General features: G+C 38.4%; 1 long non-coding RNA gene across 9 annotated transcripts in view; it reads left to right on the top strand.

Moving 5' to 3' along the window:
* The first annotated feature begins 232 nt into the window (after positions 1-232).
* Positions 233-22,056, top strand: part of LOC112134369 (uncharacterized) — a 305,398-nt gene continuing 283,574 nt past the window's right edge. For 3 of the 9 annotated variants that reach the window (XR_008526999.2, XR_008526997.1, XR_002915799.3), the window contains exon 1: positions 237-424. This is a non-coding gene — a long non-coding RNA (uncharacterized LOC112134369). Of the gene's footprint in view, positions 425-22,056 lie in introns of all 9 variants that reach the window. The other 6 variants (XR_008526996.2, XR_008527002.2, XR_008527004.2 and 3 more) reach the window with 4 other exon arrangements.

Genomic DNA, 22,056 nt, shown 5'->3' with positions numbered 1-22,056 from the left:
TAAAGACATTTTATGGCATGATAGTGTTGTGGGACTTTTTCCTTAGTTCAGCTAAAGACAGGGTTCCTTATCACATGGCCTCGAAAATTAGGCTCACAATTTGAAGCGAGAGGAGGGCAGGGTTTATTGGGTGAAATGGAAGAAACGGGGAAACAGAGACTCTTAGCAAAGCGAGAGAGTGTGCTTCCTGCCACTGGGCTTCCCGCCTCACAGATTGAATCCCAGGTTCCACCCAGGAAGAGGAGGGGCCAGGCTCCTCCCGCCGCAAACGCGCGAACTTCTGTGGCTCCATCCCAGTGCGCCCTCCTCCCAGTGCACTGGCCGATTGGGGTTTTGCCAGGGAGCCCTTCCCACCTGCCTGTCTCAATAGAAAGAATACGTGGATTTGGATTCAGGGACACCTTTATCACCTATGTGACTTTAGGTAAGTTACAAACACAGTGAGCCTCAGTTTTTGTACTAGTAAAACCTTTTATGGCACAGGTTTGCTGGACGATGAATGAGGTCTTGACTGTTGAAGTGATTTGTAATGTACTTATATTAGGACTGGAGTTAGTGGGCTAACTCAGAGGACACAGTTAGTGGTACTGACAGAGATTGCATTTAGGTCTTCCCAAAAGTGGTTCCGTTCTTTAACCTTAGGTGTTTTCTTTTCTTTTCTTTCTTTCTTTATTTTTTTGAGACGGAGTTTTGCTCTGTCACCCAGGCTGGAGCGCGATCTCAGCTCACTGCAAGCTCCGCCTCCCGGGTTCACGCCATTCTCCTGCCTCAGCCTCCCGAGCAGCTGGGACTACAGGCGCCCGCCACCGCGCCCGGCTAATTTTTTGTATTTTTAGTAGAGACGGGGTTTCACCGTGTTAGCCAGGATGGTCTGGATCTCCTGACCTCATGATCCGCCCGCCTCGGCCTCCCAAAGTGCTGGGATTACAGGCGCGAGCCACCACGCCCGTCCGATGTTTTCCATATTTAATGTTGTCACTCATCTTTTAGCATGGGCGTCTAAAGCAGGTCTGAGGACAGTGAGTATAGTTTTCTGCAACATGACACAAAGAGTACCAGGGCGAGATTATGTCTGTCACAGATGAAAATATTCTATTTATGTATCATAGTAATCTATTCATTGGTTTATGGACCCAAAATTCTCCAGGGGGACTCACAAATCCCCATAATGTTTCTATGTGCCAGATTTTTCATTTGGAGCTCTGATTTAGTTAACAGATGTGTAAAAATCACATGTAGCCAAATGACTTCAGTCAGCACTAAGCTGATAATGCTGAAGACTGGTTATTCCTGCTAAGATTCACTGGACCCTCTGCCCAGACTGTGTTTTTCAAATCTCATATTAGAGCTTAATGTTATTTTATTTTAATGCCAATGCTGTGCTCCCCAATGCCATATCTTTAAAATATTGTGCCCCATTCTAATACAAACACTAACTTACATGGGGAGCTCTCTTTTGAGGAAGTCGAAGTAGATCAGTAACTAAATTCAGTTCCTTAAAGGTGTTATAGTAAAACTCTGAGAGAGTCACACACAAGTCAGATTGGGAGAAAGTTTCTTAGAATAATAAATTTTAAAATCTTACAAGATAAGAATTAGTTGGATGTTAAATATTGAGTCTCAACTGTATCATGTCACTGGTATATGGAGGTAAATTGACTTGCCCAAAATCTGCTGAGAGTAACTGGTAGAGCTGGAATTTGCATCCACGTGTCTTCTGGTTACCCCAGTTTGAGTGCTCTTTTGGTACTCTTACTATCCTTTACATAAAAATATTAATTGTGTATTGGTAGGACAGTTTTAGTAAGCACGGAAATTATATTAATGACAGTGCTATATCAAGAAGCGGACAAATTCCTGTGTTTTGTTTTAGATTTTGTGATGATGATAGCAGCCCTTAAGTAGGATAGCTGTGTGATAGAAAAAAAATTTAACAAATTTTGCTGCATCAATATTTTGCTCTTTGTGTTATTTCAGAGTATTTTTCCCCACCCCCTTTTTCTCTCAACTGGGAAAACAAACCCAAAATATGATTCTACATAAAAAATTTCATTAGTTTGATTTTTTCTTAGAAATTCTATTATTCTTCTTAATGTATGACAGCTTTTAAAAATGACTTTATTTCTTTAAAAAGAAATAAAAATGGGTTTCAATTTGCAGTGCAGGCAAGGTATATCAAAATATGTGCTAGGATATATATCAGGGAAGTTTAGCCTGAAATAGAGTAGAACTGTGATATTTATAAATATTTACAAATGAATCTTTTAGTCACTTTTCAAATCCCTGAATTTCTAAATAGTGCTTTGGCTGCAAAAAAACTAAAAATCTAGTACTTCCAAACGTCATGTAGAGAATGTAAATGGTGTAATTCTAGAGGAAGACAACAGAGAAGAGTGAGGACTATGGTTCACTGGAAAGCACATGACCTATCTTCAGGGGCCAGCTCATAATCAGCTTTAGTCCTGTGATGTCATAGGGGAATGCAAATTCAGTATTAAGTGTTCCTGATTTTATTTTTTGAGAAGTTTGAAGTATTGTTTTTTTTTCTTTAATGATGACAACTAATTTCAATTTTTAAAAAACATCCAGGCCAAATTAAATACATCTGTCATTGTATCTGGCCTGTGGGTCTTTAGCTTTTGACCTCTGATCTAAAGCATTTAATTCCTTCCTATAAAATTTAGTCGTGAGAAGTAGAGTGCAGCAAAGCTGAATTAAAAGCAGATGCTGGACAGCCAGCCATGCTCAGCCCTTAACACTGCTCTTTGTAACTACATGATTCAAATTCAGGATTTAGAAAAATAATACATTCCTTTAAGCCGTGGGTCTCAAGATCTCTGATGGAAACTGCCTGATATCCTTACAGCCAATATTTCCTGTATTTGAAAGCTGGGTTAACTCTCATTGATTTGGAAAGTTCTCTGTGGTCCTTTTTGTTCTCATTCTAAAAAACCCAAAAAACCAAAACAAACCAACTGAAGGGATTAATCTCATGATAGGTAGAAGGCCTTAAATGGTAGGGTCTTACTGAGAGCAGCTCCTGCCAGCTTCCTCAATACACGTGGCTGGTTTGATTAAGATAAAACCATGATATTGAAACAGTTTTGATATTTTCTTTCATTAACACTTTTTAAATCCAAATACTCTATTTATTTACAATTTTATATTTTGCAAAGATGAAACCAATGTCTCAGGAATGAATGATTAAAAAACTAAAAATTAATTACTATAATACAATTTAGCATTATGAGAAAGAAACCACTCTTCTAAAGCATTCTACATTGTGTGTACATATATTTCAGTCTAGGGTTGTTACTCTTATTAGTAACAGTTAGTTTGATGCAAAAACTCATTAAGAATACTAAAAACTGCTCTTATGTTAAATTCAACAGTCTTTATTGGATTTATCACTTTAAAATAGCTGTTCTCAAATTTTATCATCTGTGTAGTACTAGTCTCCAATGATGGCTACTAACAGCTCTTCCTAACCCTGTACATTCATGGTGCCCATTCCATCAAAAGGTAGAGTCTTGTTTCCCTTTCCTTGAATCTGGTCAGGTCACATGACTTGCTTTGATCAACAGAAAGGAGCAGAAGAGTCTCTGAGTCAGTTCTGAGACTAGCTCTGAAGAAACCTGGCAATTTTCTTTTCTTTTTTTTTTTGAGATGGAGTCTCGCTCTGTCGCCCAGGCTGGAGTGCAGTGGCATGATCTCGACGCACTGCAACCTCCGTCTCCCGGATTCATGCCATTCTCCTGCCTCAGCCTCTCGAGTAGCTGGGACTACAGGCGCCCGCCACCGCGCCCGGCTAATTTTTTGTGTTTTTAGTAGAGACAGGGCTTCACCGTGTTAGCCAGGATGGTCTCTATCTCCTGACCTCGTGATCCGCCCGCCTCGGCCTCCCAAAGTGCTGGGATTACAGGCGTGAGCCACTGCGCCCGGCCGAGACCTGGCAATTTTCATGTCTATGATCTTGGAAATCAGCTTCCATGTGAAGAAGCACAGAGTAGACTACTGAATGGGGAGGGACTAGAGGAGAGAGAGAGATTCCCCATGGAAGAGGACTTTGGTGCCCCACTGATGGTCAGCACCAAGTGCCATGAGTGAGACCCTCTTGGATAATTCCGTCCAGTAGAGCTCCCAGCAGAATGCAGCCATCTAAGTGAAGTCAGCTGATATCACTGTGGAGCACAAGTCTAGCCAATCCACAGAATTGCAAGAAAAAAAACCAGTCATTATTTTGAGCCATTACATTTTGGAATGGTTGTTTATGCAGTGGTAAATAACTGACATGACCTGCTTGTTACTAATGCTGAGATCTTGGCACCTCTTGCAGAGATTCTGACTCAATAGGTTTGGATGAGGCTTGGGAATCTGCTAGTTTAACAAGGTCCTGGAATAATTCAATGCCAGGTAGTATTTTCAGAACCACACTCAGGACCATTACTCTGAAGTACTCCCAGGGATTATTCAAGAAATTTATTGTCAAGTATGAAGAAAATATTAGAATTTCTGTTTCTGTATTTCTTTGGTCTAAAAAAATTATAAAGAAATTATGCTTGACTATGATTGATACCCTGTGTATTAGGTGCTCATGTGATTTTTTCAGCATGTTATCCTTCAAATAGAAGGGACTGTCTAACGTAAAGAGGAGTGGACATTCTCTCCTTTCATTCCTTTCAGAGCCACCTAGCTTACATGTGTCTATCCTAAGTGAATCTATGGATTATACTATAGAATATGTTATATTATAGAATCTTCTCAGTGTTTAGTCATAAGATGGGGGGTTGACCATGAAAATCTCTTATGCCTTACTTACAGTTCAGTGGTTACTTTGAGACAAAACATTTGGAATTGTCAAATTTAAAGACAAATAGTTCACATTGCTTTTACAAAATACAAGTTTCCAAGTAGGCTGACCTTTCTGTGTGATAAGTAGCTGTGAGTAGAATGCTACCCAGTAGAAAATTAACATAGGCATGTACACACACATACTTGCTCACTTCCTTTGTACCCACAAAATAGCAGCAGTTTTCACAGTAAGTGAGAATGTTTCTTTTTTTTCTTTTTTTGTTAAGGAGCATTTAAAAATAAATGATGGGAAATGTTTCCATTGTTATATGATTTTGCAGAAAATGATGTGTTACATAAGAAATTGCTTATTTTGGCACACTTCAAAAATTTTGAACCATAAATTAAAAAAAATAAATTTTGAACCAGAACTTAAAAATATTTTTTCATTTCTTCCAAGTTAGTAATTTTTATGTGTTTGAACACATTTATGATTAGTTTGCAACAATGATTGGACATTAGAGAAAATGGAAATTTACTGGCTGAATTTCACCAAAAATCATCATATTTGGGTGAGGGATTAAAATATGAGCATCACGGTCGGGCAGATGGTTCACACCTGTAATCTCAACACTTTGGGAGGCTGAAGTGGGAGGATCCCATGAGCCCAGGAGTTTGAGACCAGCCTGGGCAATATGGGGAGACCCTGTCTCTATGAAAGATTTTAAAAATTAGCCCTGCATCAGGGCACACACCTGTGGTCTGAGCTACTTGGGAGGCTGAGGTAGCAGGATGGCTTGAGCCCAGAGGTCAAGGCTGTAGTGAGCCATGATTGTGCCACTGCACTCTAGTCTGAGCGAGACCATGTCTCAAAAAAAAAACAACAAAAAAAAACTGCATCGTGATTTAGTAAGCACAGCCAAATGATGCAGTTCTTCCATTTGGGATTTATATATATTTATGAGAAATTTTTTTCACCTATCATTAAAAAATCATAGCAAAAGAAACTGAACTTAGAAGCAGAACTTCAAATCCTGTCACAAGGTGTTAAACCAAAATTTGTGAAACTATTCAAACATATTATTGTATTAATTTAATTAATATTGTATTTTTTTTTCTTTTGAGGCAGAGTTTCACTCTTGTTGCTCAGGCTGCAGTGCAGTGGCGCGATCTCAGCTCACTGAGCCCCCTTCCGAGTTCAGGCAATTCTCCTGCCTCAGCCTCCAGAGTAGCTGGGATTACAGGCATGTGCCACCATTCCCGGCTAATTTTTTCGTATTTTTAGTAGAGACGGGGTCTTTCCATGTTGGTCAGGCTGGTCCCAAACTCCCGACCTGAGGTGATTCACCCGCCTCGGCCTCCCAAAGTGCTGGGATTATAGGCGTGAGCCACCATGCCCGGCCATTAATATTGTATTTTTAATGAGAGTTATTTTTTATTTTTTATTTTTTGAGACGAAGTGTCGCTCTGTCACCCAGGCTGGAGTGCAGTGGTGCGATCTCGGCTCACTACAACCTCCGCCTCCCTGGTTCAAGCGATTCTCCTGCCTCAGCCTCCCAAGTAGCTGGGATTACAGGCGCCCGTCACCACGCCTGGCTACTTTTTGTGTTTTTAGTAGAGATGAGGTTTCGTCATGTTGGCCAGGCTGGTCTCAAACTTCTGACCTCAGGCAATCCGCCCACCTCAGCCTCCCTAAGTGCTGAGATTACAGGTGTGAGCCACTGTGCCTGGCCAAGAGTTGTGTTTTTAAAAATACTATCACCTAATAAAATACTGTATGCTTTATTATTTTATTTGGTAAATTTTCTTTTTTATTTTAGATATACCTAATATGACAGCACATGTATATAATTTTATTATTTATTTATTTATTTTTTGAGACAGAGTTTTACTCTTGTTGCCCAGGCTGGAGTGCAATGGCGCTATCTTGGCTCACCGCAACTTCCGCCTCCCGGGTTCAAGCGATTCTCCTGTCTCAGCCTCCTGAGTAGCTGGGATTGCAGGCATGTGCCACCATGCCTGGCTAATTTTTGTATTCTTAGTAGAGACGGGATTTCTCCATGTCAGTCAGGCTGGTCTCGAATTCCTGACCTCAGGTGATCCACGTGCCTTGGCCTCCCAAGTTGCTGGGATTGCAGGCGTGTGCCACTGTGCCTGGCCTACGATTTTAAAATGAAAAATTTACAACTACTTGCAGTTCATACTTGGACATTTTTTACTAATGGAATGTATTATCTAAAAACTTGGGAGACCAAAATTCTAGAATATCAAGAATTTTTTTTTTTTTTTTTTTTTTGAGACAGGGTCTCACTCTGTTGCCCAGGCCTGGTTAGAGTGGTACAATCACAGCTCACTGCAGCCTCAACGTCCCAAGCTCAAGTGATCTTCTTGCCTCAGCCACCTGAGTAGCTGGAACTACTACAGGCATGCACCACAACACCAGGCTGATTTTTAATTTTTTGTAGAGACAGTTTCACCATGTTGCCCAGGCTGGTTTTGAACTCTCAAATTCAAGCCATCCTCCCACCTTGGTCTCCCAAAGTGCTGAGATTACAGGCGTGAACCACTGTGCCTAGCTCAAGGACCTTTTAGAGTATCTTCCATGTTTGTCATTGTGTGGGAAATAATGTATTTCTGATTGCCCATTGGTGACAGGGCTATAGAGCAGGAACATAGTGTTTCAGGCCTTTCTTGGATGACAGAATGGGGTCCTGGCTTAGATCAGTCTTTTGGCAGATCACTTGAAGTTGATATTGTTAGAGTCTACTCTAAAATAACATAATTACACATGTATGGTGCCTTATGAGAATTCTATTTAGCATAGACTGCAAAGGATAGCAATTTCTTAATAGATTATCTTTTTCTTCTATATTCTAAATTGACATTTAGCTCTCTATCTTGAAAATAAACCATCTTGACAAAATTACTTTTTAAAAAATTATACTTTTTCATTTTTTTTGGCCTGATGCTGTGAGAAACATTAGCAAGGAGAAACTAAACTTCATCCAGCAGAGATTCCTGGTCATTGTAGCTTTCAGGAAGGGAACCCACTATTTTTCTCATTCTTGCTCTCTGGGAAAGCAGAGAGGGAACATTTTAGTACAAGCACTTCTCACCTGTACAGTGTATGGTGAGTGCATCATTAAACAGGGGCACGTGCTTGTAGGCAAAAGTGCATTTCAGTAAGTGGATTGAAACCTTGCTGAATTGTGCTGAAGCAATTTAAGCCTCCTATTCCATTTTACTATTGGAGAATTTCACGATAAGCAACTTGTATAAAGAAGAATACTATAGAAAAACATGCTCTGTGGTAAGCACCTGAGGTGGCTATATAGTCTCAAAATGCAAACCTTCTTTTAATTTATCAGGAATTTTCCCTTGATATTATAGATGTTATAAGATTGGACACCACAAATGCTAAACCAACATAATTGAAATATGTGTTATTTTCATAGTAGAAGGTGTAATATAAATAAAAGGAAAGGCCTTTAGAAAATACTTTCCATTCACACTTTAGTCCTTTGATGATTTTTTATAATATATTTAAATGAGTGCTATAGTTCACCCAATACATATCTGACAATGTAGTTGCTCACATTTTTATTATTTTATCAACTGGATGTGTTACATTATTATTAATTATTCACAAACACCCTCCCTCCATCCTGGCCTTTTAAGACTCTCTAAGAATGGCATATAATCCCAGGAACATTTTTATTACATTTGTTTGTGGAGGGGCCTAGTGGGTGAAGGTACAAATTTGGGACATTTCTTCAAAGAAGAAAGGGACAGAGACACTAAGAGTTTGAGGAGAAAAAAGGAAAAAGATTCATGTAACAGGATAAGGGAAGAGAACCTGAGGGATTTCAAAAAAGGAGAAAGGAGATGAGAGATAGAGGAGAAAGGGTTTTTTAAAAGATTCCCTCCCTCAGGTCCTCGCTTCCAAGACGACAAAGAAAAGAAAGAACAATGGTGGTGCCCAAAAGGGCCATGGCCATGTGCAGCCTATTTGCTGCACAAATTGTGCCTAATGCATGCCCAATGCTATTAAAAAGTTCGTCATTCGAAACATAGTAGAGGCCACAGCTGTCAGGGACATTTCTAAAGTGAGCATCTTCAACAGCGAAGTGCTTCCCAAGCTGTGTGGGAAGTTATGCTGCACTGTGAGTTGTGCCATTCACAGCAAGGTAGTCAGGAATCGATCTTGTGAAGCCTGCAAGGACCGAACACCTTCACCCCAGTTTAGACCTGCGGGTGCTGCCCCATGACCCCCGCCAAAGCCCATGTAAGGAGCTCAGTCCTTAAGGACTGATGAAAAATTATCCTCTGGAGAAAAAGAAAATGGGAATTGTACCTAAAAGAAAAAAAAGATTGGTTACGTTGTCCATTATGTAACTCCTCTTTTAGCCTCCCAACAGAGCCTCATGTAGAATTCAGTTGTTCAGTGCTTTTGGAGTGTTTATATTTGTTTTTGGTTCTGAATGTATGTGTGAAGCTGGCTTTAAAGTGTCCAGGGGTTTGAAAGAGCGGAAATCTTTTAGAGTTTTGGTTAAAATAAGCAGTGGAGTACTAAGAGGCAGAATGTGTTTGGGTTGGGTGAGTTGCTTTGGTAGAAAGGAATATCTTATCATGGATATCACTTAGAGCTTTCCATGCATGCTGGTAATAAAGAACAGACTGATTTTTACTCACTTCTATTGTTTTAATATTTGCGACTCATGTGTCTCAGGTGCCCAGGCTGAGTGCTTCCACGATCCCACCTTGATCTGTCATTGGAAATCAGCAAACAGCTTTAAGTTAAAATAAGCCAGGCACGGTGGCTCATGCCTATAATCCCAATACTTTGGGAGACTGAGGTGGGAGAATTACCTGAATCTGCAAGTTTGATAGCAGCCTAGGCAACATAGCAAGACTCAGTCTCTACAAAAATAAAAATAAAAAATACATCTGGGTGCAGTGTTGTGCACCTGTAGTCCCAGCTACGTGGGAGGCTGAGGCAGGAAGATGCTTGAGCCCAGGAGATCGAGGCTGCAGTGAGCCATGATCATGCCACTGTACTCCAGCCTGGGCGGCAGAGTGAGACTCCGTCTCAAAAACTGAACTGAAAATAAAAATAAATAAATAAATAAATAATAAAAATAAAATAAGGCATATGTTGTGGCAACTTCCATCAGAAGCTTGTCACTCTCTTTCCAGCTGTTTTCTACCAACTTAGAAGATATTCCAGGTATGTAAGTGACCAATGTGCTTTAAAATTCCTGGTGACTTTGGTCTTAATTTGTTGCCATCCTTTCTGTACTCAGATCTGAGGCATCCTCTGAAACTGGGAATATAGAGAATGACATTTCTGTCTTCCTCTGCCGCCCGTGCTGGAGTGCAGTGGTGCCATCTTGGCTCACTGCAGCCTCCACCTCCCTGGTTCAAGCGATTCTCCTGCCTCAGCCTCCTGAGTAGCTGGGACTACAGGCACGCGCCACCACGCCCGGCTAATTTTTTTTGTTTTTCATAGAGACAGGGTTTCACCATGTTGGCCAGGCTGGTCTGACCTCAGGAGATCTGCCCGCCTTGGCCTCCCAAAGTGCTGGGATTACAGGCATGAGCCACCGCATCTGACCTTCTGTCCTCCTTTTGGTAGCTGAAATTCCTCTGTACTATTTCTGATCCTGTGTAAATAGGTTGGAATAGGATTCTGCTTTTCAGTTTTCATCCTTTCTTTCTCATCGTCCTCCTCTTTTTTCTTTCTCTCATTTTATGTCTGCCTGTCCTTTCTGTTGGCTCTTATTTCCATATCTATAACAGTGAGTTGTTAGAGAACAGGGTGAATACAATGGGACATAGAGCACCTGGTGGTAAATATCCTGCTCCCTTTCTTCTTCATAGCTAGTCAAACTCAAGTTTAATGAGTTTCTATCAGTTTTGTTTTCTAAGGGCAATCAAAAGGGGGAGATTCAGAGAAAAGGGAGAACGTGGGAAAATGCATAAGCAAAGATACTACTATGAAAATAATGAGGCCGAACGCGGTGGCTCACACCTGTAATCCCAGCACTTTGGGAGGCCAAGGCGGGCGGATCACGAGGTCAAGAGATCAAGACCATCTTGGTCAACATGGTGAAACCCTGTCTCTACTAAAAATACAAAAATTAGCTGGGCGTGGTGGCGTGTGCCTGTAGTCCCAGCTACAAGTGAGGCTGAGGCAGGAGAATCACTTGAACCTGGGAGGCGGAGGTTGCGGTGAGCCGAGATTGCACCATTGTACTCCAGCCTGGACAATAAGAGCGAAACTGTCTCAAACAACAACAACAACAACAACAACAAACGAAATGAAGGCCTTAAAAGTTGTCAGTCATTTGTTTCTAGTCGGCTGTCTTCTCTTTGACTGTGCCTATGCTTGTGGAATACTTTCAATGGGATTAGAAACCTTAGTTGTTTGCTTGTTTTGATGGAACTTAGACTTCCTCCCTGTAGTAGGTAGCTGTGTTGAATTGCTAAAGCTGGAGTTCTGCTAATACTTGTGTTGCTACAGCTACAATATTTTAAGGAGGGAGAAAGAGCTAGTGACAGCCTGAACACAAAATCCTTACACAGATTCTTAGGTCATTTGTGTCTTGCTTCCTTCTCCATACGTTTTTGGTCACTGCTGGAGAGTCCTTGGTGACTGGTTGTACACCTTTGCTCTTCTGATAAAATTTCAGAGTTAGTATATGGGCAGTTTCAGGGGAGTGTGGATGGTGGCCTGAACCTTGTGCCTGGGCTGCCAAGACATGGCACACCCTCTTTCCCTCTTCCTGCCAAACTTTGGCTGTGCTGTTTTTGACCACATGTAAACAACTGAACCATAGCTAGAAGGGAGATCATCAAACTCTTTCTGTAAAGGACCAGATAGTAAATATATCAGGTTTTGCAAGCAAGATACTCCTTTTGCAACTATCCATCTTTGCTGCTGAAGTGCAAAAGCAGCCATAGATGTAAACCAATGGGTGTGGCTATGTTCAAATAACATTTATTTATGAACACTGAAATCTGAATTTCAAATACGTTTTAAATATCACAAAATATTATTCTTCTTTTGATTTTTTCCTCAACTGTTTACAAATACAGAAACCATTTATAGCTTGTAGGCTGTACAAAAACAAGGAGGTAGACTGGATTTGGTCTGAGTGCTGTGGTTTGCTGATCAGGAATGAGAACATTGTCTTTTGTTATGTTACCATACATCACAAGTTTAGTGGCTTAACATGACAGCCGTTTACTTGTTTAGCTTGCCATTTGTTGGCTGGCAATTTGGGTGGGCTCAACTGGGTGGTTTTTGACTAGGTTCAGTCATACAACTGTGGTCAGCTATTGGTCAGCTAGTTGGCTCCGTTTCTGGGAGGTGGTTGGCTAGGGCAACAAAGGTGACGGCCACATGTCTCTCATCATTCAGCAGGCTAACCTGTGCTCGTTCACATGCTGGTTCTAGGATTAGCCAAAACAGGCAAGCTCCCATGTGCGAGCACTTTTTGAGATTCTGCTGGTGTCACTTTGCAATTGTCTCATTGTTTCAAGCAAGTCATCTGGTCTAGTCCAGAGTGTGGGGAAAAACTAAGCATATGGATACAGGCAGTCATGAATGATTAGGGTCTATTACTGCCACGTCTTATCACAGAAGGCCTCTAGTGTTGATGATTTATATCCTTTCTGCATTCATAATATATTTCCTCCCAAGACCCCCTAAATCTCATCCAATCACAGCATCATACTCAATGTCCAGGATCTCTTGTTTGATAATTATGTTTGGGAGTGACTTTTTGGATGCAGATCCTCTTGATCCAGCTGCATTAAAAAGATAAGTCATGCAGTGAGAAGACAAACACATGATAACTGCAGTAGACACTGCTATTGGAAGGAGGGAAAATTGGAAACACATAGCAATCACTGGTTCATAGAAATTCCGAAACCTGAGCTGGGTGCGGTGGCTCATGCCTGTAATCCTAGCACTTTGGGAGGCTGAGGTGGGTAGATCATGAGGTCAGGAGATCGAGAGCATCCTGGCTAACACAGTGAAACCCCATCTCTACTAAAATACAAAAAATTAGCCGGGCGTGGTGGCGGGCACCTGTAGTCCCAGCTACTCGGGAGGCTGAGGCAGGAAAACAGAGTGAACCTGGGAGGCGGAGGTTGCAGTGAGCCAAGATGGCGCCACTGCACTCCAGACTGGGCGACAAAGCGAGACTCCGTCTCACAAAAAAAAAAAAAAAAAAAAAAAAAAGAAATTCTGAAACCTAGCCGGGCATAGATTTTCAGATCCTTGTACTTCAAGGTGAGAAAATTTTCCTTGATTGGGCTAAGATTCCACTTCTGGCAGCTGTTTCTCCAGTGTCTTATTTTCTACTACTCTCTGGAAGTAGTATTGTAGTCCATTGTGCATCACAGTTCTTGACTCTGTCCTCTGAAATGTCATTCCTTTTTAATAAGAAATGGCCTCTATATGCAGCTGAATACCTTCCTCAACCTTCATTCCTGTAGAATGTTGGGAGCCCAGAAGCCTCTTTTTGTTTCAAGCTGACGTGAATATTTCAGTCCAAGATAGTGGTGCTTTTGTTGGCACAATTGACTTCAGTGTTTTTAGAACTTCCTACAAGGCAGATTCAGGTTCATCCGTACCCCAGAAGCCACATCCATAATTTTTATTGAGAGAGACTTTTTTTTTTTTTTTTTTTTTTTTAAGATGGAGTTTCGCTCTTGTTGTCCAGGTTGGAGTGCAATGGTGCAATCTCGGCTTACCGCAACCTCCGCCTCCTGGGTTCAAGCAATTCTCCTGCCTCAGCCTCCCGAGTAGCTGGCACTATAGGCATGTGCCACCACGCCAGCTAATTTTGTATTTTTAGTAGAGACAGGGTTTCTCCATGTTGGTCAGGCTGGTCTTGAACTCCCGACCTCAGGTGATCCACCCGCCTGGGCCTCCCAAAGTGCTGGGATTACAGGCATGAGCCACCGAGCCCAGCCGAGAGAGACTTTTTACTTTGGTGTGTCAGCCTGCTGGGGAAAACAATCTTTAAAAATCTTAAAAGCCATTTTTATCTGAGTGTCTACTATGTATAATCTTAAATTTTTCAGAGTTTTTAACAAAGGGACTTACAGTCACACTTTGATTTGATCTTTACCCTGAGGCCATTTCTTACCTTGACAATTTTTTACTGACAGGGAAGATTGGAGATAAGGAACAATTTATTTTCTTCCCAGCATGGTCCAGCCCCTCTATATTTCTCCTAAGTTCTGATTATAAACAGAATTTTTTAAAGCTCATCTCTCCTTTCTAGTACTTTATCATAGGCAGCTAAAAGAAGGCAATTAACAAGTTTAACTTTCTGTGAGGCTGTCTCCATTCATCAAATCCAGAAGTTCATTAGTTGCCGCAGGTAACATTTTACCAATTGTTCCACAACTACCAATCTCAAATAACTATTTTTCTAGCCTGCCATAGTCGTTTCTTTGCTACTTTTGCAGCCTCTGCTAACAGTGTGCTTACCATTTTTCAAGGCTTCATAGTTGCTTTGCTGCTTTTCCAGCTTCGACCAGCCACATCACATCATTCAAAAGCCAAAATGCCACGTTTTTGGTTTCTGTTGCAGAAACGCCCCACTTCTAGGTACCGATGTCTTTCTCAAATATCTATCATTGCAAACAAGGCATTCACCAAATTTAGTGACTTAAAACAATCATTTGTGTATGTGGGTTGGAAAATTTGGGCTGAGCTAATTAAAGAGGAACTTTTGCTGGTCTTGGGTGGGCTCGCTCTAGAATCTGTAGTCTTTAACATTTAGTTAAGAGGCTTGGCCTCAGGTGTTGACTGGCTGTTGAGAGGGATAACATGGAGACCAGGCCATATGTCTTTCGTTATCAAGCCAGCTAGTCGGGGCTTGCTCCCACAGTAGGAGTCGCCGGGATTCCAAGATCAGTCATAGAAGAGAAGCTCCAAAGTACAAATACTTCTCAACTCTCTACTTGTGTTACATTTACTATTGTCACATTGGCCAAAGTAAGTTACATGGCTAAGTCTAGACCGGCGTTGAGTTTGGGAGGGAATTACCCCCAGGCTTACATTGAAGGAAGTGATGGGTTCAGAGAATTGCGAACAAAGTTGGCACCATTATTGCAACAATCTACTGGGCTTATGTTAAATAGAGTAGACTATAATCTGACATACAGAAAGCCTATCAAACTTCCAGAGGAATTGCATCAGCAAAAGGGCTGCCAGCTTGCAGAAAAAACAAACAAACAAAAAACAAAAAAAACCATGAAGTTTGCTCAAACTGCAAATTTAGAGTGATTGATTATGCAACTAGCTGACGCAAACATCACAAATTCAAGTAATGACTTAAAATTTGGTGAAGAGAATTTACCAAATATCAGTACTACATACATTTGTGCATGTGATTTTTGGAGGCTGAGCTATCAAAAATGCAAGAGGATGGAAAGAAAAATACTTCTGAGATTAGGCAAACACAGTGAAAAATAACAACAATGGATACTATCTAACATTTATGGGGTATCAGTCATGTGACAGACACTATGCTAGTAGCTTTTCATGAATTATGACATTATCTCTTTTAAAAATAGAAAAATTAGTATTAACTAAGATAATTAAAAATAATTTTTTGCTTTTCACATCTAGGAAACATGACCTGCTCAGTATAATGTAAAATCTTTTTACATTGTAGTGCTGCTAAGGATTAGTGAAAGCATTGCTGGTTTGAAGTTGGAGTTTAATAGAAAAATGTAGGCAGCTAGTCATACCTGTAATCCCAGCACTTTGGGAGGTTGAGGCAAGAGAATCACTTGAGGCCAGGAGTTGAAGACCAGCCTGGGCACCATAATGAGACCCCCATGTCTAGAAAAATAATAATAAAAAGTTATCTGGGCATAGTGGCATGCAACTGTAGTCCTAGATACTCAGGAGGCTGAGGCAGGAGAATGGCTTGAGCCCAGGAGTTCAAGGCTACAGTGAGCTATGATCATGCCACTGCACTCTAGACTTGGTAACAGAGTGAAGCCCTATCTCTGAACAAAAAAGTATAGAGTATTTTGGGGTTTATTAGTCATTTGCCCACTTTCCCAGTTGAATAAACAGTACGGTTTAGGGCAGCTTCCATCTTTATAATGAAGCCAGCTCAAACTGAAGTTTCTTCCTTTACTAAGTAAAACATTTTAGTATAATAATTGGCTCTTGGGAAGAGAGAGCATATTATAATTCCTTTTGTATATTTCTCATTCATTCTTTATTGATTCCAAAGTAAAAGAAAAAAATGAAATTTTTCTAGAACAAAATATTTACTTCTCATAATTAAGGCAATTTATAAGGATTCACAGGAAAGTTAGCAAAGAAATGACAGTAGTTAGACTTGAGGAAAAGCATGGTTAAAGGTGTTTTTCTTTGGATTCTTAGGTTAAAGTGAAGAGTAAAAATGAAAGAACAAACCAAACCTAGGGGTATGTCAATATTTTCTCCAAATGGTTAGAAAGTAATCATGTTAAAGCTCTCTGAAACACACACAGACACATGCACATGAACACAGAATTAAGAATGACAAATGGATGGATGGAGGTGAAAAAAGATTCTGTAAAGACATAAAATGTTAACCAAACTTTATTTTTATATTGAAATTCACTATTTTGGAAAAGATACCTTCCTCCATGAAAGAAACAGGATTTGAGAAAACATGTTTGAAAAGTGCCTCAGATGTTCAAGTATGTGATCATAAAGTATAATTCATAATTGGCCAAAGTAAATTAGGAGATTTGGCAGTTAAGATGGTATCTTAATTTACATGCCAGGCTGAACAAATGGAAAGTTCTTGAACCCTTACAGAAAAAGTAAATATATTAAAAATATTTAGTATTGACAATATATTTTAATGTAGCAGGAAGATTAATAAATTCACTAAATTATAGAATGCTTAATTTTTTAACCTTGATTTTTCTCCTTTTCTTTAAGAATATTTTTCCCTGTTACATGATTTGCAGAAATTTGTCTTATTTTTTTAATTTTTATTTTGAAAAATTTCAAATCTACAAAAAAGTAATAGAAGACTTTATAGTGTAGGGTAATGAACACCTGTGTACACTTCACCACGTTACCCAATTGTTAAGATTTTCTCACATTTGCTTTATCTCTCCATGAATATGTACACATCATCCATCTAACTAATTTATTTATGATGATGAATTATTTGAGAATAAATTGCCCCTAAATACATACAACGTATGTGTCCTTATAGTCTTGCCTGGAGCAACAGTCTTATGGTCAAATTGAGGAAATTTAACATTATTAGTACAACACAAATTACATAATATATAGTTCATATTTTTTCCAATTGTCCCAATAATGCCCTTTAGAGAAAAACAAACAAAAAACCTTTTCTTTTTTTTTTCCAGTTCAGGAGTTGATTCAGTATTCCATATGGTGCTTAGCCTCTTTAGTCTTAAATCTGGATCAGCTCATCAATCCTTTTGTTGTTCATGACATTTTGAAAAGAACAAGCCAATTGTTTTGTGTTTGATCATTTGTGTTTGGTGGTTTCTTCATGATTACAATCAGGGTGTGCATTTTTGTTAGAGTACTATATATGTAGTAGTGTGTTCTTTTCTGAGTATCCTATCAAGTGTCATGCGATGCCAGTTTATCCCATTACTGGTGATGCTAACTTTATCACTTCCTTAAGGAGGTGTTTACTATTGTCTCTACTTTAAAGATATTATTCCCTTTGGTAGTTAATATGTAAACCAAGAGGAGGTACTTGGATCGTGTTCCCAACTTTTACCCAGAGATTATGGCATTTATTGATGATTTTAGCCTAAATCACTGATCACTGTGTTAGCTGCCAAATGTTGATTCTTAAAAATTTGATCAAGCAGAAATTCTTACCAGTGATTATTTTTAAAAGCATATAAGAGCTTATTTTAGGGAATTAATACATCTGTAGACAACCAGAAAGGCAAAATGTTATTACAGGTAATTAATCTGGAAAAGCAAAAGAAAAGAATAACCCCATTGAAGAACAAAGCTATTGCAAAGAATACCCTGAATTTTTCATCAAGCAGCAAGATGGTAATAAGTTAGGTCTATGAAGTGAAATGTGTGCATCAACAATTTTCCCCTGCATAATCTCCAACTGCTTTGCATTTATACACAATCATGCACCGTAATAATCAGGAAAATGTTTGGACTGTACAAAAAAAACCCAGCTTGGTACCAAGTATAATAGAAGAGAAAAATGAAAACAAGGAAACTGGATAAGACATTTAAGATTAGAAAATGTTTATGTAAAATTTCTAAAGCAATTGATAAATTATACTACTTATATTACTAGTTTTCTCTCTCCATTTCTGGCTAATTTTATTAATATACTATAGCTTCAGATTATTCTCAGTTGCATCTACTGAATTTAAAAAAGAACAACCTGCAATAAAGCATTTATCATGTCCTGCTGAATAAAATGTGTATTTTGTGCAACTTGAGATTGAAAGCTTTCTAAACCTCTCAGAGTTTTAAATCAGACAACCCCCACACTTCTTGCAGGCACAGTTGCTTATTTGTCACTTTGAGTTTGATTTATCTCAAGTAGGAGCTAAAACTGTATTAAAATCGTCTATTAAGCATGTAAAACTCTACATATATACAGCCAGTCAGTTAAACATCTCTAATGAAAGACAGCTGAATTCTTATTTGAAACAAAAATAGGACAGAAAGAGATTTGTTTCTGTGAAGGATGCTATGAAAAGTATGAGAACCAGGTGTCTTCTCTTTACAAAATGGTGCTGATATATAAGGCAATGAAAATATTTTTAATGATTTTTTTAAAAGAACACATAAAGTAACCAGTGAATCTGTGTATTCAGCTATTGATCAATTTAGTGATGGGCTGAAAAGTCAGTGAATTAACTAGTGCCCTCTGCTTTATTCATTATGTCATTATGTCATATTTTTTCCTTTTTGTTTGCATTTAAATGAGAACAACTCAGAGTATAAAGTTGTATAATATTGATAGTTTTATAAGAATTGTTTCTCATAGATTAATTTTTCCTCATAGATTAATTAGAATCTATTAATAGAATAATTGTTCCTAGGATAGAACAATAGAATAATTGTTTATTCTATTAATAGAATAAACTATTAATAGAATAATTGTTCCTCATAGATTAATTTTTGAGACTTTTTGTGGCCTCGTGACATTTTTGGTTTGTTCATCTATATTTTTAATTAAAAATTTTTAAAAAAAATTTTATTGATAACTTTAAAATATTGTGACTATGAAGTTTTAGCTCTAAAAATATGTAACCAAAGACAATGGCCCACATACACTAAAGTCAATGTAAGATATCTAACTAGAGATCTTGTAAATTTTTGTACATATTTATACCATAATGTACATGAAAGGAAACAAAGGTAATAATTGATGACTTCGTGTTAAGAAACTTAAGCCTAAATTGAGGCAACATTTGATTACAGCTTAGTCTTCAGAATTCTGTCTGGTTTGCCTGATTATGGTGACATACTGAAATTCTGAGATTCATTAATTAATTCATTAATTTATCCAGAACATTTATTTAGTGCCTGACACATCAAAAGTGTTCAATAAATGCTCATTACAATGTTTTATTTATACACACACATCCACACATGCATACTGCTGACGTGGATTCCTCATAGATTAGGAGATGTGAACTTTGCTTTTAGAATATGTGCTGTGTGATTTCATGTTTGTCTCATTCATTGAATAAAGAATTGAGGGTCTTTCATGAGCCAGGCAGTGTGAGACTCCAGCAATGTATCTGTGGAGAAGATAGGTGGATTCTCTGCCTTCAGGGAGCTTATATTTTTTGTAGAGGAGAGAAAAAAAATGAGTGAACAGGTAAAGAAAACAACTATATATTTTGATAAGTGCCATGAAGGAAAAGTGCCCAGAGTGATTGGCCTTAAAAATTAAGTGTGTGCATGCATGCCTGTGTGTGTCTGTGTATGAATGCATGTTTTCTATATGCGGCAAAGGAGGGCTGAGGGTTGGGTATTTGCGTATATGATATTGTAAATTGGGTAGTCAAGAAAGTCCTCTCCTAGAGAGAATAATGTATACCTGAAGAATGAGAAGAAACTAACCATGTAAAAAGGTATGGAATGTCATGCCAGAAACAATTGTCAGGGTTTAATATGACTCTTATGATAATTTTAGATTCAAAAGCAACCAAATAACTCATTCCCTCCTTCTGAAGCCCCAAAGCTTAAATTACTTGACAACATTGCACTAGCCAGGACCAGACCCAGGCATGGCGGTTACTCCTTAAAACAGAGTAAATTAAATATGTAGAGCATAAAAGCAGAAAATTATCATGTGGTGGCATTAAAGGAATGGAGCCGGAAGCTTAGACATACAGATCTCTTGCGTCTTCACATTTTCTATTTCATCTAAACTCAGCGAAGAGTTTAAAATTGAATACAGGTAAGTTGGTTAAAAAACTGTAATTCTGAGTCATCAACAACATGTCTGAAAGGAACAACACAGCCAACTCTGGCAGCTCCTATTTTGCAGATTAGAAATTAACTGCTATGTTGTCAGGATGAAATGGTATGTTTTATTATTGAAAAGGCAGCTCTATTAGCTTCTTTGGGCCACAAGGGCCCATTTATTTAATTACTTCTTCCAGGACACTAAATGGATCTCTAGTGACCAGGCCAAATTATTGTGACTTCAAAAGTGAGTGATGTATGCAATTTGACTGGTAGTAAGTTTCCTTTACTTTTCTTTCATTTATTTATTAATAAATTTTTAAAAAACGAAATTGGGGGAATCTAGTTTCTTTTCACCTCTGCTGAACATGACAGAAACTGTTTTGATTCATTTGAATAATGTCATAGATACAGAAGGGAAAATTAAGATAATGCCCATAAATAAGAAACACAAGACTTGTTTTAGATTTTTTTTTTTAGAGCTTAAAACCTAATAGAGATTTTTAAATGAGAAGGTTTAAGATCAGAAAAGGAAAAGTATGCTAAAATTATTACTTTTTATAATAAACCATGAAGAATAAATGAATTCTGAAATTAACCATGCAAGAATGTAAATGTAAGTATTGTTTTATAAAAATGTTTTTTATTTATTTAATATATTAACAAAGTTAAGGTAATGCTAAAATCTCAATAGAATCAATAATAAGAAAGGACAAAATAAAAGTTAAGACATCTCACAATATAAATATAGGTCATGGGTAAATATCAAAGTAGAAAAAATCTATATCTTGATGATATTTAATTGGACCGTCAGATAGCCTTTCAAGCCAACATTCTTTCAGATTCTTTATGGGTGTGGTTGGTATTTAAGTTTGCTAACGTACCATCGAGCAATTCTTACTGATGGGTTATGAATTTCATCCTTTAATTTTCCATTCTTAATTTAGCATACTATAAAGCAGTGACAATTCTAAACCTTTAAAATGAGTTTTTGTTGCTACTCACTTTGGTTGCTTGGGATAAAAATATATAGTATTATATAATCTCTTTCTTCAGAGAAATGAAAGCCTTTTCAGACATTATTAATTTTCAGAACTTTCCTGTAAGGTAGTTGAAAGATATTTACCACTATTCTTATTGAATGAATGGAAAAACATTTGTACAATCTGAGAACCAATCTCTTTAAGATGAATTAATAAGTCAGTAGGCATAAGGGAATAAGGGAGAACAGAATTTATGTTTTTTAACTTTTAATTTTTAAGACAGGATCTCGCTTTGTGGCCCAGGCTGGAGTGCAGTGCGTTGAGTATAATGGCTATTCACAGGTATGATCATGGTTCACTGTGGCCTCAACCTCACGGGCTCAAGTGATCCTCCTGCTTCAGCCTCCTGAGCAGTGGGACTACAGGCACAACTTGCAATTGGCTAGAAATTCCATGTGTTGACTTTTGGGATCTGGTGTTTTCCTTTGAAAACTTGCCTTGTTGATTTTAGTTATGTGGCAAATTGGCATGATTTGTCCTTCATTAAATCATAATATATGATAATTTAGGTAGCCATCTGAATTCTGTTGGATTTTCTTTTTTCTAGCGCTCTTTCTCAATGATGGAAGGAAGGTAATAGGCAGTACTGCTTATGATTAAGAGCCGTTGTTTTGGAAACAGGCTCTGGCTGAAAATTTGATTCTGCAACTTATTAACAGTATGATTTTAGGAAGCATACTTAATCAGCCTAATCTGTAAAAAAAAAAAAAAAAGATATGCATTCACATCATATAATAT

Source organism: Pongo abelii, chromosome 6 (assembly GCF_028885655.2).
Source record: "Pongo abelii isolate AG06213 chromosome 6, NHGRI_mPonAbe1-v2.0_pri, whole genome shotgun sequence".
NCBI classification, from domain to species: Eukaryota; Metazoa; Chordata; class Mammalia; order Primates; family Hominidae; genus Pongo; species Pongo abelii.
Note: the sequence above shows the minus strand (reverse complement) of the source record. Positions and strands in the feature narration are given on the sequence as shown.